General features: G+C 31.9%; 2 protein-coding genes and 1 long non-coding RNA gene across 4 annotated transcripts in view; all 3 read left to right on the top strand.

The window, feature by feature from the left end:
• The window catches only part of LOC127725814 (uncharacterized), a 227,891-nt gene that overhangs the window by 96,717 nt on the left and 114,208 nt on the right, over positions 1-16,966 (top strand). The window lies entirely within an intron of this gene.
• The window catches only part of LOC127725818 (uncharacterized), a 160,413-nt gene that overhangs the window by 139,166 nt on the left and 4,281 nt on the right, over positions 1-16,966 (top strand). The window lies entirely within an intron of this gene.
• LOC127725820 (uncharacterized) lies at positions 4,860-9,131 on the top strand. The gene is made up of 5 exons (XR_007993214.1): positions 4,860-4,891; positions 5,609-5,784; positions 6,360-6,485; positions 7,784-7,960; positions 8,784-9,131. It is a non-coding gene; the product is annotated as an uncharacterized LOC127725820 (long non-coding RNA).

Below are 16,966 nucleotides of genomic sequence, written 5' to 3'. Positions count from 1 at the left end.
CGAAGTTAACAACAATGAGCAAAACCCATACCGCATAGTCAGCTATAAAACACCCAGAAATGCCAAATGAGAAACCTAACGACATGATTTATGTATAAAATAATGAACGAAAAACGAAAAACAAATATGATATACAGAAACAATCGACAACTTCTTGACTTGGGACAGGCACATACAGAATGTGGCGGGGTTGAACTAGTTAGATGGCGCCAAACCCTCCACCTAACTTGGGTCAGTGGTGCAAAAGCACAAACAAGATCACACTTTACAAAACAATAAACGAAAAACAAATATGATAAAGTGTAATAAACAATAACCCCTCAATTACAGGCTCCTGACTTGGGACAGGCACATATAGAATGTGGCGGGGTTAAACTAGTTTGAAGGCGCCAACCCTCCCCCTAACCTGGGACAGTGGTGTAACAGTACGACATAAGAACAAACTATAAAAATCAGTTGAAAAAGGCTTAACTCATCAGATGAATACAAATAGAAATACATCTAACAAAAATACAGAGTGGACGTGGCTGGGTACTTGTACATCCCAACAACAAAAAGACACTAAGTACAGATCTGAGAGTACTCGCAGTTACTGACAGCTAGTACAAAGCTAGATGAACATGAAAACAAAACTTTTCCAAGAAAATGATGAACTATGCGCTTAGCTAGATTCAGACCGATCTACAGTTTACGTATGGTAATGGCAATTTACTATTGTTCAAGGCCGTATGTTGACATCTATTTGTCTTTTCCTGTTTTAAAGGGGCATTAACTGTTAAATTCATGTTTACCGATTTGACTCAAATTTTCATATTTGATTCATAACATACTAACAGGTATATCCAAATTACAAAAAGTCTAAAATAAACAATTAAAAATGCATGGACTTGATAATATATATCAAGATTTCGTGTGTATTTTAGTCTAGACGCCATCTAATTAACCATCGAGATGACCTCCGAAGACTGCCGACGGTCATATACCCGATATAAATATGAATATAAATATGAATAGATAGCGACCACGTGAAAATGGATTTTTTCTAGGTCTGTTTGATTTCATGTTACAAAAATGTATAGGTTAAAGAAATATATTAATCATCATAAATTCGGCTGTTTTATCTGAACTTGGAATATACCCTGTATCAATACAGACCATAAAATCTGCATTAGGTTTCTATGTACACGTTGAAGATGCAACGGATTCTCTTCTGCGTGTAACCTACTTATCTAATATGCAATTGCCAGATAGATTTGTATTAAAAAATTGAATTTTATTGGCTTAACTTAATTTTTAACATGTTGGGAAAAATAAAAATTCATTTTAAAAAAGAGACTATTGAATGCACAGTCAATTAAGCTAATAGATAACTTAACTGTTTACTGGAAAGATAATATCATATTATAGAGAGGAGAGATGAGGTTGGAAACTAAATTTAACAAAAAATGAACTAAGTGTTTATATTGTATTTGTTTTGTGATATGTGTTAGAATAAAAAAAATGAAGAATAAAGAACCGAAGGACAATGAAACAATTATCGTTGGCATTTGTACTGTGAGATCGTATTTGAGTTAATCATTTGTGAGTTTTTTTTATGACCCCTTTGAGACTTGTCGTAAGTTACAAAAAAATGGCGTCGAGACCAAACTAACGCAAAGCTTACTATACATTTATTTTTACTTATTCCTTCATTTAATTTTCTTTTTTCAAAGAAAACTATTATAACTGTCATTAAAAGATAATCCTTTTGTTTATATTCATGTAATGCTTCCAGACTTACGTTTCATCGACAAAAATGGCTATGTTTACTCTGAGCACAAACACAACTGTGCAATTGGAAAAATAATTTAAGGCACGGTTTGGCGTATAAATGCATAGTGTGTTTCAGAAAAATCATAACTTTCATGGATTTTGATGTTCATTGTTTTGTTCCTTTAAAAGGTGCCAAAAGCAACTAGGTTGGGAAACATGTTTGAGTTGTTCCCCTCATCAGTAGGAAATCTGGTGACAAAATATTATCTCCCCTGTAAACACTGAAAGCTTGATCTTCTCAATGTTTGTCCCGTTTTAGCAAGGACGCTTTCAATTATAAATTCACGAGAACACGTTCTGGTAAATAGTAAAAATAAAAGTAAGTTGAAATATAAACAAAACTTCTACATAATGATATCATTTCTCTCCTTAAATATCAAACGATGAGTACAGCAGGTTATAGGAGTTTGGTGTAAAATTGGTTTAAAATGTTGCTATGCGAATAAATTCCTGGAGTACCAACTTCGGCTGTATACCTTTCTGGAACATGTCAATTATCCGTATATGTATGCAGATAGATCAGAGAAGTTCAGGTAAAAATTTCTGCAGGAATCGATTGATATGCAGCAAAGACTAACACTTTTGAAAATAAGTTACTAAGCAAATTCAAACGGACCTTATCCCGATGTAAACATTGAATGTGAATTGATCGAGAAGACCGCAAACACATGTACAAAAATCGGAACGACCTTTTCTTAAAACTATGAAAAAATAGTAAAAATCTTTTAACGGATAACCTACTTTATAAAACTATTTATCTTTGATTTTTGACAGACTTTTAAATTGTTACATTCACGAAAAGACAATATTTCTCTATTGAATGTTCAAGTGACAAGAGCAGACCGGTGTACTCGAAAACTTCAATGCGAAGAATAGTTATATTTTGGGAATTTTTAACATGCTAAGGATTTTGTGGAACACTCCGAAAATTGGTAACCTGAAAGATCTTTATATTTTGTATTTTTTTTATTAATATATAGCAAAGATTAACATTTTTTAAATTTCAGTTTCACAAGCTTCTAATGCAATTATCTCGATACACACTGAACATAAAATATCGTGTTTTTGCATGTATATTTCTAATAACACAGTTTAACAAATAATTTCTTTAAAATGTACGATTGTTGTTTAGAAATAACTTTCCATCAGTATCGTCACCGGCATCGTTTTCTTGATTTTCTCGACTTTATCATAAGAGTAAATTTTCTTTTATTCTCTGCCACTAAATTTCCCACTGTCATGTGATAATTTTAATGTGACAATAGATAAAAGGTAATTTAAACTGTGTAACTGGGTAGATCGTATCAAATGAAATTCAATTTCAGGTGTTAGTTTATTTTGCCATCTTCTGAAGGCTAAAAAATAAACGAATCTCAAAATCTTAAAAAGTTTTACTTCTGCGATACAACAAATGGTACAGATTAATCCCTTTTGGGATTCACAGTCCGGAGCGGGTTTCCTTTTCCTTTTCATTCGGTTTGAATTTTCCTTGGAGTTCGGTATTTTTGTTGTTTTTTTTTTTCCTGTTTGGCCTGGGATTCATTATACAAAAAGGGATAAAGTCCAGATAGTCTGATTTTGGTACAGGCAAACAATGTGAAATTTTACATGAACACAAGCCCCTCTTTTACCTATTTAGATTATACTTCGTAAAACTAAAACTCACAATAAAAAAAAACCTGCACAGGGCACCTATACCAACCAGTTGACTATACTAAATTGAACAAGGAAATTAAAAACGATATATAATTTGGAAAGCAGGGTCATTATTATGCCCCACGCTGACCAGGGAATCTACAATCGGTGGTCTCGATTTATTGATCCTATCTCAATTTTTAAACAAATTCGTTTTAAAACACACATATCCTTATAACATGTAATTGTAGCTCCGTTAATTGTTAAATTAAATATAACTTCGCACGAATAATCATGAAAGGGCTAGACAGGAATGAGTTTTTTTCAGTTTTTTTTTTTTAGGAAACTTGCTTACATTCATTCAGCTTACATTCGAGCATCTTGGGCAATCTGCAGAATTTATCTATTTCATGACCTAAAGGGTAAAAAAAACTATTCTCCTCACTTGGCGTGCGTCGTCCGTTAAATTTTACAAAATTCTTCTCTGAAATTACTTGGCAAATTGGAACCAAAATTGGCCACAATCATCATTTGGTATTTATTGTACGATGATACCGTCTGCAAACCAACATTGCCGACATGGCTTAACATAGAACATAAGGGTAAAATGCAAGATTCGACTTTTATCATGTTAACTTCTATTAAAGAGAAAAATCAAATAGTAGTAGAAATGTTCAAAATGATGAGCGCTACCTTCTGTCTAATTAAATGAAAACTGTCAGACGACGTCCTATTAGAGTTAATGCCATTAAGGTCACGATAGAGTAAATGGACTATTTTGACTTGGATGGAGAGTTGTCTCATTGGCAACTTAACCCGTTGTCTGTACCTATAGATCGGTCTTAAGTTACTATATTTTTTAGAGTCAGCAAGCGGACAGATTGTTTAATATTTTAAATGCTCATTTGTTATCGTTTTTTTTTCTTGTTTTTTTCGTGAAATTGACAATTTATTTCCTGGTTAATGGAAACTCTGGGTTATACTTTGTGGTCATTGCGGTTTTAACGTCCAAGGAACTGCATACCACTGCATTGAAGAGTTGTAGCGCACCCAGTTATCAATTGAAAAAAACCAACATAATAATTGCCTAACTTATTTATGTTTATCTATTTCTGAAATTAATTAAGTACTTTGTATTTATATTATTGTTTTTGTTTTTTGTTTTTGCATCTTATAATGTAAAGTTCAATTATATGTTCTTTGCAATTTGAATGATGTCAAGGCATTAAAAAGTAATCGTTGTTGTGACGTAACTTTTATTTTCTTAACATGGCCGTAAGACTTTTTAGCAATACATCAGTGCATAACGTACAAGTAAAAGAACGAATCAAAAACGTTGTTACAAAACCGTAATAGTTAATTTCCTCGTTTAGGCATATAAATAGCCATATTTTCTGGTTTAGAAATCAGATTTAATTTTGACTCGATAAAAGAAATAACAATGGTAAGATTTAATTTAAATTAATTTATGTTTAACAAAAAATACTCATATTTAAATGAATATCTTTGAACACCTCTTAGAAGGTGCTAAGTTTTTTCTACTTTTCTACATGATGCGAAGATCGTAAAAGAAAGGAAAAAAATAAAATTCGAAAACAAATCTATCGAAAAAGAAAATTATGGATGCATTACTTCATTCAAAATTAGTATATATATCAAAGTCTGCGAATGTTAAGATTGAAGTTGATTTTACCATAACTACTTATATTTAGTAAAAAATTATGAACACCTTTTAAATTATGAAAAGTTTTTCTACTTTTTGAAGTGAAGATCGCAGTGAAAAGAAAAACACATTTTCTATTTGGAAAAAAAAAATCTTTCATAAGGGAGTCGTTTTGGATATATATATATTACTGCATTTTAAAGAAATCTATATCAAAGTCTACGAATATTTTTCAATATCAATTTTCACCAGAGACATATATACATGTACAGATATATATAAATATACGTATAATATATTTCGTTAATTGTGGTTCGTTAATTTGAAACACTATGTCTTATCATTTTTATGAAGATATTATAGAATAAATACCTTGAATATATAATAAACAATTTAAAAATTAATGCAGTTTATTTTTCAAAGCATTTTATCCCTGTGACTATCAAATAGATAAAAAGAAAGCTAGATGAAAGAAAAAATGTATTTATTTTCTCTCAGGTTCCACTTCAACTTTATGTTGCTGTCATAGTTGCGACGCTTGCAACTGCTATCCCTAATCCGAATAATAAGAAATCGCAGCTCTGCAAGAAATACGACTTGTTGTATAAACAATGTCTACCACCACAGGACTGGATATGTGATAAGCTACCAACAACCTACGTTGAGCAAGACGTGTAAGTACTCTTACCATAAAACATGTTATTTATGCGATAATAAAAAAAATATAATGGCAGCACTTATGAGAAATAACAAAGGATTCACAAAATGTTTATTTTTATAATATTGGGTATTAAAATGTGCATGAATTATTAATTTCGATACTACAATTTCACATTTTGATTATTTATTTCGAATCGGTAATTCTCGAGGCAAAAGTTGAGGTGAATCCAAAGCCCAACAAAACGTCAAAGCTGTAACAACAAAAAGTACAAAAAGAATAGGTGAAGGATGAGAATTCACACACTTGCTTCACTTAAGATAAAAAACAGATAAACAATCGCTAGCTTGGATATTTCATAATTTTGTATAGCATAACAGTTATTGTGTTTTTATATAAAAATAAGTAGATCTGTCAAATAATCTTTCCATTTTATACCAAATAAATCATCTTACCGCTTTATACAATAAACGTTTTTAGAACATGTCATGGAATTTAAACTGTGATTGAATCAGACTATTTGATGAGATATAAATGTGTACATTTGTATTTTATAAACAATTAATTAACCTCTCTCTCTATCTCTTACAGTCGTACAGCAATGGTAAATACCGAAGGAAATTTCATGAGATACTTAAATAACAGCAAAGAATGCAATGGTGTCACAAATCACGTATTCTCCAAAAAAATTGTAGTAGAGGAAATAAGAGGAAATGGGTAAATAAATAAAAAAAATATAACATTTGTTTTCCATGCGGTCCAAGTGATCATTGTCTACAATATTCTTCAGAAATGACTTTAGACGGACCGGTCTGAGTGCATATTTAATCTATTCTATACTAACTTTTGCTAGGATGCAGGAAGTCTTTAGTCATTGAATAAATATAATTAAGGATATATGCATTGTTGTTTGCCTCGTGTCCAGTGGCAAGTATTTATTGTACATTCAAGACAGACGAGTTAAGTGAAGAAAATTAAATTTCTTAATATTTTTTCTGCAAAAAGTCTTAAAAAAAGTAAATATACATATATAGATATAAGAAGATGTGGTATGAGTGCATATACATATTTGACTCATTTATGTGTTAATGGTATTCTTAATTTACAACCAAGCATCTACAATCATGTATTTTTTAACGTTTGAACTCGTGTTCCATTTGGAGCTCATACAAAGCTATTGTATTAACACAATAAGCTAAGTATTTCCTAACTCATTTTTCACTATTTCATACCTAACTTTGGTTCGAATTTATTTTTTTGTTTGTTATATTGTATTTAGACACATATATATTTTTTATGAATATGCATTGGATATTTGCAATTGGACGTTGAGCAAATAACAATCAACCAATCAACCGATTTTGTTGTTTGCTGGCTGGTTGCTATTTAATGGTATGAAATTAATACTAACAATTACAAAATATTTTTTAAATTCAAGAAATAATGATGATAGTTTTAATTTTGAAGTAGTTGTATTTCGATTCAATACTATTTGGTTTGAAATAAAATCAAGCAATACTTATGGGTTCTTTGATAGAAAAAGTATTGAACAGTAATGAACAGTTATGAACAGATATGGACAGCAATGATTTTATGGTAAATTGGCCTCAAAGTATTGTATGATGAGCTCATTGATAAGTTTATATTTTATGTGTGTTTTCCTTCCTGACTATTTTGTTGATTATGAACATTTGATTTAACTCAAAGCAAATAAAAGACAGGCGGCATATGTCGTAAGATACTTTACTCTGACAAACCAATTTTTATCTCCTAGTTCTTCTTTTTAATATTTTTTTTTATAATTTTCTTTCTTATTTTTTATGATATTTAGAAAAAAACACAATCACTAATTTTAAATGTTTGCAGTAATATTATTAACATTTGACAGTGATTTAAACTTTGTCATATGTTTAAACGTATCAAAATTTACTTCTGATTCGTAATAAAACATACATTATATTAAAATCAAATTATCACAAATTGTTTTAGATAAATATGTTCATGCTTTTTTTCAGAGGGCAAAAAATGGCAAGGATTCATAAGTTTCCTATGTGTAGAGAGGTTCGCAAGCTTGTGAGCTACATTTATAGACCCGTCCACCACGTAGTGACTGATATCAGACTAGGCACTGAAATTTGTGAAGTTATTTTCAGTAACCGATACCAAACTATTTATAAAGTGGAGTGTATAGGGTGAGTTAATTTCTTAGTCTCAATTATATCATTCTGTTATGAAAAGAGCACTATGATCAACCAAAAAAATAAGTTAAAAATAGAAGAAACGTTTGTACTTTGTTTGCGTGTTTGGTTGCTGTCTCATTGACGTATAACCCACACCTCCTCTTATTCACATTTCATTAAAACGATAAAATACAGAAAATGAGAGTAATAAACGCTAAACATTTCTGAATTAAATGAAAACTGTTATCCTTTTAACTAATAAGTAACGATATCTCGCTTCCCATACATTCAAATTTTCTCCTTCATAGCTTGAAACCAGTCTATGCTTTTTTACTATACTTTATGAATTGACTTACCCCAGTGTAAGTGTAAAAGACACATGAGGGTCTAGAAGGGGGTTTACAGAATAGAGAATAATGGACCAATACTACAGAATAATGGACCAAAATATTAAAAATAGAGAAAAAAGACTAAAAGGCAAAAAATAAAGAATAAAGAATAGAGAATTATGGGCAACCACTATAAAGAATAGAGAATTATGGGCAACCACTATAAAGAATAGAGAAAACAATATCTTTAAAAATTAAAGATCCTCATACATGTCTGTTGTAAAAAATACAATAATGAAGGACCCCCATCCAGACCCTCATTCATGTCTGTCGTTGAAGACTTGTGTTGAATTTTATTACATGCCTTGGGTGATTTGTGTTATTGGGTTACTGTCTCATTGGGGTGTACCCCACATCTCGTTTTATTCATTCCAAGCGAAATATATATCATGTTTCATATGAAGTTATTTTGTTAATTTAATTTGATGTTACTTTTAATTTTACAGCCATAAGAAAACAACAAAATGCAAATTCCATTATGCACCACAAGATAATTATTTCTGCCGACCAACCAATTACGTCACCAGAACCATGGTAGTGTTATGTCCCAGCGACAATGGACAATTAAGTTACCATGTCGAGAAGATCCCAACAGCCTGTAGCTGTGTAAAGGTTGGATGTGACCATACATTCCCCACAAAAAGAATTCTCTAAAGAGATAGAACAGTATTAAGTCACTTACAAGGGCATGTGCAATATATTTCATCCTCATCATTTATATGTTTGTCTTAAATGTTTATGTCTAATTACAAACAACAACAGAAATATTGAATAAAAAATATATTTAAAATGTGTATATCTATTATTGTATATAAAAGAGGGACGAAAGATACCAGAGGGACAGTCAAACTCATAGATCGAAAACAAACTAACAACGCCATGGCAAAAAATAAAAAGACAAACAGACAAATAATAGTACAGATGACACAACATAGACTGAGCAACACGAAACCCACCAAGAACTGGGGGTGATCTCAGGTGCTCCGGAAGGGTAAGCAGATCCTGCTCCACATGTGGCACCCGTCGTGTTGCTTATGTTATTACAAATCCGGTAAATAGTCTAATTTGGTAAGTCACATTCGTGAAAAGGGAAGGGTATTGTTGTTACGAAATAAGGAACATATCCGATATCATCTGTGAAACGGTTATTCCATAACGGTCAACTAACTCGTGATGGCGTCCGTAAAATTTACGAAGGGATGATTTCAACTTCACCATTTGGAACTCTTGGCTTAATAGCTTCCTTGTGAGCAGCAATCCCCTATCAAGAAAATCATGATAGGAAACACAACCCCGGGAATATCGTATCAATTGGGAGATATATACTCCGTATACAGGCGCTGCTGGAATGTTACTACATAGAAATGGAAAGTTCACAATTGATTTTTATATAAATGACAGCGACCTAAAGTATACAGAATAATTTTATTATGTTGTAGTAAAATAGGTAATAAGAGTCATTGTATGTGCATCAGCATTAACAAACATTTACGGGTGCCACATGTGGAGCACGATCTGCCTACATTTCTGGAGCACCTGAGATCACCCCCAGTTTTTGTGGGTTTCGTAATGCTCAGTCTTTAGTTTCTATGTTGTGTTTTGTGTACTGTTGTTTGTGTTTTCGTCGTTTTTCATTTTTTGTGACGATATTATCAGTTTGACAATGTTTTCGACTTATGATATAAATATAAGAAGATGTGATATGATTGCCAATGAGACAACTCTCCACCAGAGATCAAATGACATAGAAGTTAACAACAATGAGCAAAACCCATACCGCATAGTCAGCTATAAAAGCCCCAGAAAGGACAAATGAGGAACCTAACGGCATGATTTATGTATAAAATAATGAACGAAAAACAAATATGATATACAGAAACAATCGACAACGTCTTGACTTGGGACAGGCACATACAAAATGTGGCGGGGTTAAACATGTTTGCGGGCGCCCAACCCTCCCCTAACCTGGGATAGTGGTTTAACAGCACAACATATGAGCAAACTATAAAAAAAACAGTTGAAAAAGACTTAACTCACCACATCGATACAAAGCACAAAAACACAGACCGGGCGTGGCAGGGTATTTATACATTCCCACAACAAAAAAGACACTAAGTACAGATCTAAAAGTACTCGCGTTACTGACAGCTAGTTCAAAGCCAATAACAACTAATAAAAAAATCATGTATCTAAGACTAAAATATCAATCAATGTCGACATGAGTTTGATTATCTCTTTGGTATTTTTCGCCTCTCTTTTACTTACAACCTATTATAGTATAAGTATCTGAAACCTCTGTCCTACAAACAATCTATTATAATATTAGTATCCGACACTTCTGTGCTACATACAATCTATTATAATATTAGTATCTGACACTTCTGTCCTACAAACAATCTATTATAATATTAGTATCTGAAACTTCTGAGCTACATACAATCTATTATAATTTTAGTATATGACACTTCTGTACTACATACAATCTATCACAATATTAGTATCTGATACTGTTGTCCTATATGCAGTCTATATCGTGTTGTCTATTTTAAATACAAAGGGAAATAAAAAAACAAACGTAAAATAAAAGCAGACAACACAATGGCAAAAACAAAAACAGATAAAAAGAAAAACGACAGTTCCAAAAACAATACACTTAAACTAAATATTGAGCAACACGAACACAACCAAAAACAGGGTATTAACTCGGGTGCTTTGATAGGGTTGGCAGTTCATGAGTTGCGCATTTTGTGTTCTTCCAGTTTTGTCTGCTTATACATTTCGTCATCTTTTGGTCATTGTTGTCTCTGGGTTTTTTAACTGCCCCTCGATTCATCTTCTCCGTTTTTAAACAGGTCTGTGCTTGCAATATTTAAGCTTCATATTTGATGACAATATTATATATAACATCCCATATACAGTTTACTGACCGTGTATAAACAATTTACCGACCGTGTATATACCTGTCCATATTAGGTTATTGACGGCCAGTGCAATCATCATATCCTACAGACTATGTGATACTTGCAACAAAACCTTACTATCTATTGCTAACTTTGAACATTTAACGGATGTCGTCTTATATCGCACAATGCCATGGAGGATTGTAAACGCCGATACAATATATTAAGTCAACATGTGACGTCGCATGACCAATTGAATTCCTTGAAATATACAGACAATAGAATATATTTCATATCCAGTTACATTCTCTGAATGATAACACGTCGCGTCGTTGATGTGTCTATTGGATTGGATTTATGTGCAGTGAGTACTTGCATGTCAAACTCAACGCTTTATAGTAATTATGAAAGATAACATTAAAAAAGGACAAGAACACACAACAATAGCTAACAATCTCGATCAGACGATACAAGGGAGGGTCTTTACAAATATGTTGATTTTATTAACTTATCTAGTATATTTAATGACTCTGTCGTTCAAAACTGTACATCTCCTTATTTTGATATTATAGAGCGACCCATTGTTTTGTAAACGTATATATAAAAAAAAACACAATTAGATTGAAGATTAATTTTGAATTATCAGACCGTCATTATAGAATTTAAATCTACTCCAACATGAGAATGAAACAGCAACATTTAGATTTGATCGCTATAGGGTCATTTGTACAGGGTACAATGTTGTCATAACTACGCCAGAAAAGACATCAACTAAACATGAACTGCTTGCAATTTGTGAGTTTCTTATTTCTCAATCACATTTGATGGGTTATTGCGGTTAAATGTTTAGTGATCTATGGAAGGTTTTATCGTCTGTTGTTGTTTTGTGATCTATGCAAGATTTTATCGTCTGTTGTTGTTTTGTGATCTATGCAAGGTTTTATCGTCTGTTGTTGTTTTGTGATCTATGCAAGGTTTTATCGTCTGTTGTTGTTTTGTGATCTATGCAAGGTTTTATCGTCTGTTGTTGTTTTCGTCTAAATCATTTTTGCCTTGTTATTGTGCGATTTTATTTTTATGTTTGACTGATCCCTTGAAAACGTATTCCCCTTTTATATTAGAAGTATACTAATTATGTGAACTATTAGACCAAATACTGACCCTAACACACTTCATTCTGTTATAACACCGATATAGATGTGTAAATTATGGGATGTCACTGTCGTCTGTTACAGTTGTCACTAATTATCATTTAGTGTTTTTTATGGTGAAAAAAGTTATCATATGTACATGATGTATTTATAAATAGAACTTCAAAGAATGAAATAAATATAGCTTAATAGACAAATTTATTTACGAACCTATACCGTAACAATAACAAAAACAAAATTAATAAGCACATAGCGAAACGTTGTAAAACTTAAATATCACAGTCAGCTATACTTTCTTCTGGTTTTCAAAACAAGCCTTGTTTTATTCCAATTTTTGTTCCTTGTCTGTTTTCTGGGATGTGTACGGGCCCTTGTCTGATACCAAGAACGTTAACGGGTCCCGGAACTTCTCCTGTTAAACATTTGACTTTAACACAGCTACATGCTGTTGATACTTTTTCTTTGTAATACTGTAATCCTGTTAATGGACAGTCAACAAGCATGGTTCTGTACACAAAATTTGTTGGTCTACAAAAATATTGCTTGAACACCCCATAGTCAAATCTACAGTAATTGTTCTGTTTTCTCTCATCTCTGAAAAAAATCAAATTTAAACTTTCAATTAAAAATGAAACAAAAATAAATGAATGAATAAATCAAACCATCAATAGATTAATAAAAATTCAGCGGCGGTTGTAGATAACGTTTTACCAATAATACTCTTTTTTTATATATAGGTTGTTGTAATATCATTATAAATAAACAGCTGCGCCATGAGCGCATGATACGCCCGTCGACTTGTGTGTGAATTTTTATGCAACAATCAATCATAAATAGTTTCTGACATTAGGCGCGACATGTGAAAACCCCCCTTTTTTTTACAAAAAAACTCAATAATTCTAAAATAAAATTTTGAATCATCACCTAAAAGTATACAGATCTTACGATTAATATAACTAAGAAGTGTGTAAAGTTTTAAGCAATAATCATAAATTGTTTTTGAGATACAGCGCGACATGTGAAACCCCCCCTTTTTTTATTACAAAATACTCAATATCTCTAAAATAAAATTTTGAATCAAAACCAAAAAGTATACAGATCTTTAGATTAATATAAATAAGAAGTGTGTAAAGTTTTAAGCAATACTCGTAAATCGTTTTTGAGATACAACGCGACATGTGAAAACCCCCTCCCCCTTTTTTTTTTTACAAAATACTCATTAACTCAAAAACAAAATTTTGAATCATCACCAAATAGTATACAGATCTTAAGATTAATATAAATAAGAAGTGTGTAAAGTTTTAAGCAATTATAATCATAATTTTTTTGAGATACGGCGCGACATGTGAAAAAAAACACACCCCTGTTTTAGTTACAAAGTCCCGTTACTCAAAAAGTTTTAATCTTATTTTCACCAAAAAGTATACAGATCGTTTGACCATCATAAGAAACAACTATGCTAAGTTTCATGAAATGTGGATAAATCGTTCTCAAGTTACGGTGTGACATGTTTACGCTGGACAGACGGACAGACGACATGTGTATACCATAATACGTCCCGTCAAAATTTTGACGGGCGTATAAAAATTGAAGTCAAAAGAAATTGATTTTTTTGGAAAAAATATAAACGAATTTATGCAGGATTACCAGGAATTTGGTTTTCATAAGTCAACTGCAATGTTTATAGGAACATATTAACGGGGAAAAAAGTGAAAAAAAACACTTATTTTAAAAAGTCCAATAACGTTAAAATATGGAACAACAGAAGGGAAAATTGTCAAAAGTATATGGACCCCCAAACTAACATTCCATTATCATTTTTTTTTCTCGAAAAATGGCTATACCAAGTCAGGAATATGACAATTGTTTTTGACTTGTTCTGTTGGTTGGTAACGGTTGAGTTTTGTCAGTTTTTATGGACTTCCCCTTTTTTGAATTTACCTTGGAGTTTTTATGTCGGGGCCTTTTATAGCCGACTATACGGTATGGGGTTTTCTCATTGTTGAATGCCGTACGGTTGCCTATAATTGCTAACATTTACTTCATTTGAACTCTGGTGGACAGAAATGTTGTCTCATTGTCAATCATACCACAACTCCTTATTTTTATATTCGTAATGATTTTGCATTTTTTGAAATAAATGACTCAAGGTATATATACTTAAGTAAGTGAAAAAATCCTTATATTACAAAGATGAGAGTCCCAGTACTTTCCAACGAAAAAAGTAAAATCATAAAAAAAGAAAACAGACACGAAATACCATAATATCTCCGGCTTAAACAGGCGGAAACTTAGCCAATATATTATCAGTATTAGTATTGAATATTTTTGCAAGTTTGTAGTTGACTTTCCATTTTACTGACAACTGGACGTTAGTTAAGCAAGCACCAATCAAACGTATATTTGGCTGGATAACTTTGCAATTAAATTGTCCGATGTAGTTTAGGTGGGGATGCTTTATATCTGAAGTCAAAGAAGACCACTATTGCTTATTTGCAGTTCGCGCTTCAGGTTAAATAATAATGAAACTTCTAAATCAGTCAATGAAATACAGATGACCATCTTACCCGTTGTAACAATCCGTCCTGTATATTTTCTGGACATTTCTGTCGGGGCCATTCAGTATGACCTGGCACACTTCAAAGCCTTCAGCTAATCCAGTCAGTTCATGATACACGGTTTTGTTTATATATTCAATTGGTACCTTAACTTCACGACAAACTGGTTTCTTTACATAATCTATTTTTTCTCTGAAATATAAATATATATGCACATTGAAAACAATTAAATTCTATAGCTAACTGATTTCTAAAATAGTTATTCAACAATAATCTATCTGTTATTTTAAGATATATTTCCGTAAATCAACTGAAGATAAAGACAGAAAATTAATTTAACTATCGTTCAACATATTGATTAACTAATGTTTGCTTAATATCCAGTGGTAAATTTCCATGCATGTTAAGGACGAGAACAGATCAACCATAAATACAATAGGTAGGTGCTGTAATAGAGGCCTTCTGGAATAAAGGTCGGCGAAATTTGGACTGCCACTGGAAAATGAGGGTATATTGAATAGGGTAAGAAATTTAGCCTTTGAACAGACCACCTACGGACCCCTCAAAGAATTAATGCAAGGGTTCTTAACGCGCAGAGAGCGTGATACTCTTTCTACTGGAGGCATCGTTTAACATAGTTATTAATTCAAATTGAATGGGATAAAGGGGTCATATTAGTGGCACTAATACACACGAACATTTGGACGTTACCAATATAATTCCTTTAGTTCCCCAATTTTTTTTAACAGTATAGAAAATGTATAAACTGTGTTTTATAACTCAACTTTGGCTGGGTATTTGTCTTATTTCATTACTGTACAATGTATATTATGTAATTTGTATTTAACTTTGTAAACAAATATGTGACACTTAAATAAAAATAAACTGTTAACACAGAGATATGTCTCGCCTATTTGTTATTTTGATAATGCAAATGTTGAAATTAAAATAGCAATACTTTAACATGTAAGTTATGCAAATATTCAAAGTCAATGAACCATGACTGAAGGTACAGGGCTAAACAATCTCCATGGAAATGAGATGTGCCAATTCTAATACAACTGCAAACCAAATACCATTGACTTTTCATAAGTCGTTCCCTTTAAACTACCTTAACACAAACATTAACTTGTAAACTACGTAAAAGTGTCAAAGTCAACGAACCATAATTAAGGAGTGGGGTTATATAATCTTCATGGAAATGAAACTTGCAAATGCCAATACATTTGCATACCGAATATCATTGACTTAACATTAGTGGTTCATCTTAAACTGACCTAATCACAAACTAATACATGTAAACTAAGCAAAAGTTTCAAAGTTAATAGACCATGAATGAGGGGTGAGGACAAATATTCTCCATGGAAATGAGATGTGCTAATGCTTATACAACTGCATACCAATTATCATTGACCTACCACTGACAGTTCCCCTTAAACTGACCTAATCACAAACTAATACATGAAAACTAAGCAAAAATTTCAAAGTCAATAGACCATGAATGAGGAGGAGGGGCCAAATAATCTCCATGGAAATAAGATATGCCAATGCTTATACAACTGCATATCAAATATCATTGACCTACCACTAGTGGTTCCCCATAAACTGACCTAATCACAAACTAATACTAAAACAATAAGAAATGACAAATATCTAAATAAGTTTATCTAATGTGCAATAAGGTTTAAATGATAATTACCCATACGGAGCTGGGTCTCCTAAACACTCACTGCATGACTTGATATAGTGGATAAATGATCCATCACTCTGTGACAATTTTTGTCTCAATCCACGCCTATAACACAGAGGAAAAAATAAAAAAAAGGCATCAGTTTAATTCAATAAAACAATTATTATGATTAAAAACGATATATATACATCAATATTTGTTTATTTGCATTTTGATTAAAATACTGTCTGTTTAATTGTTAAATTTTACATTTTCAAAAAAAATGCATTACTTGTAAAATCAAGAATTTGATGATCGCTTTCTCTGTAAACTGTAAAATTAACGATACCA

Source organism: Mytilus californianus, unplaced genomic scaffold, assembly GCF_021869535.1.
Source record: "Mytilus californianus isolate M0D057914Y unplaced genomic scaffold, xbMytCali1.0.p SCAF_15, whole genome shotgun sequence".
Lineage (NCBI taxonomy): Eukaryota > Metazoa > Mollusca > Bivalvia > Mytilida > Mytilidae > Mytilus > Mytilus californianus.
This window is presented reverse-complemented; position numbering and strand designations above follow the sequence as displayed.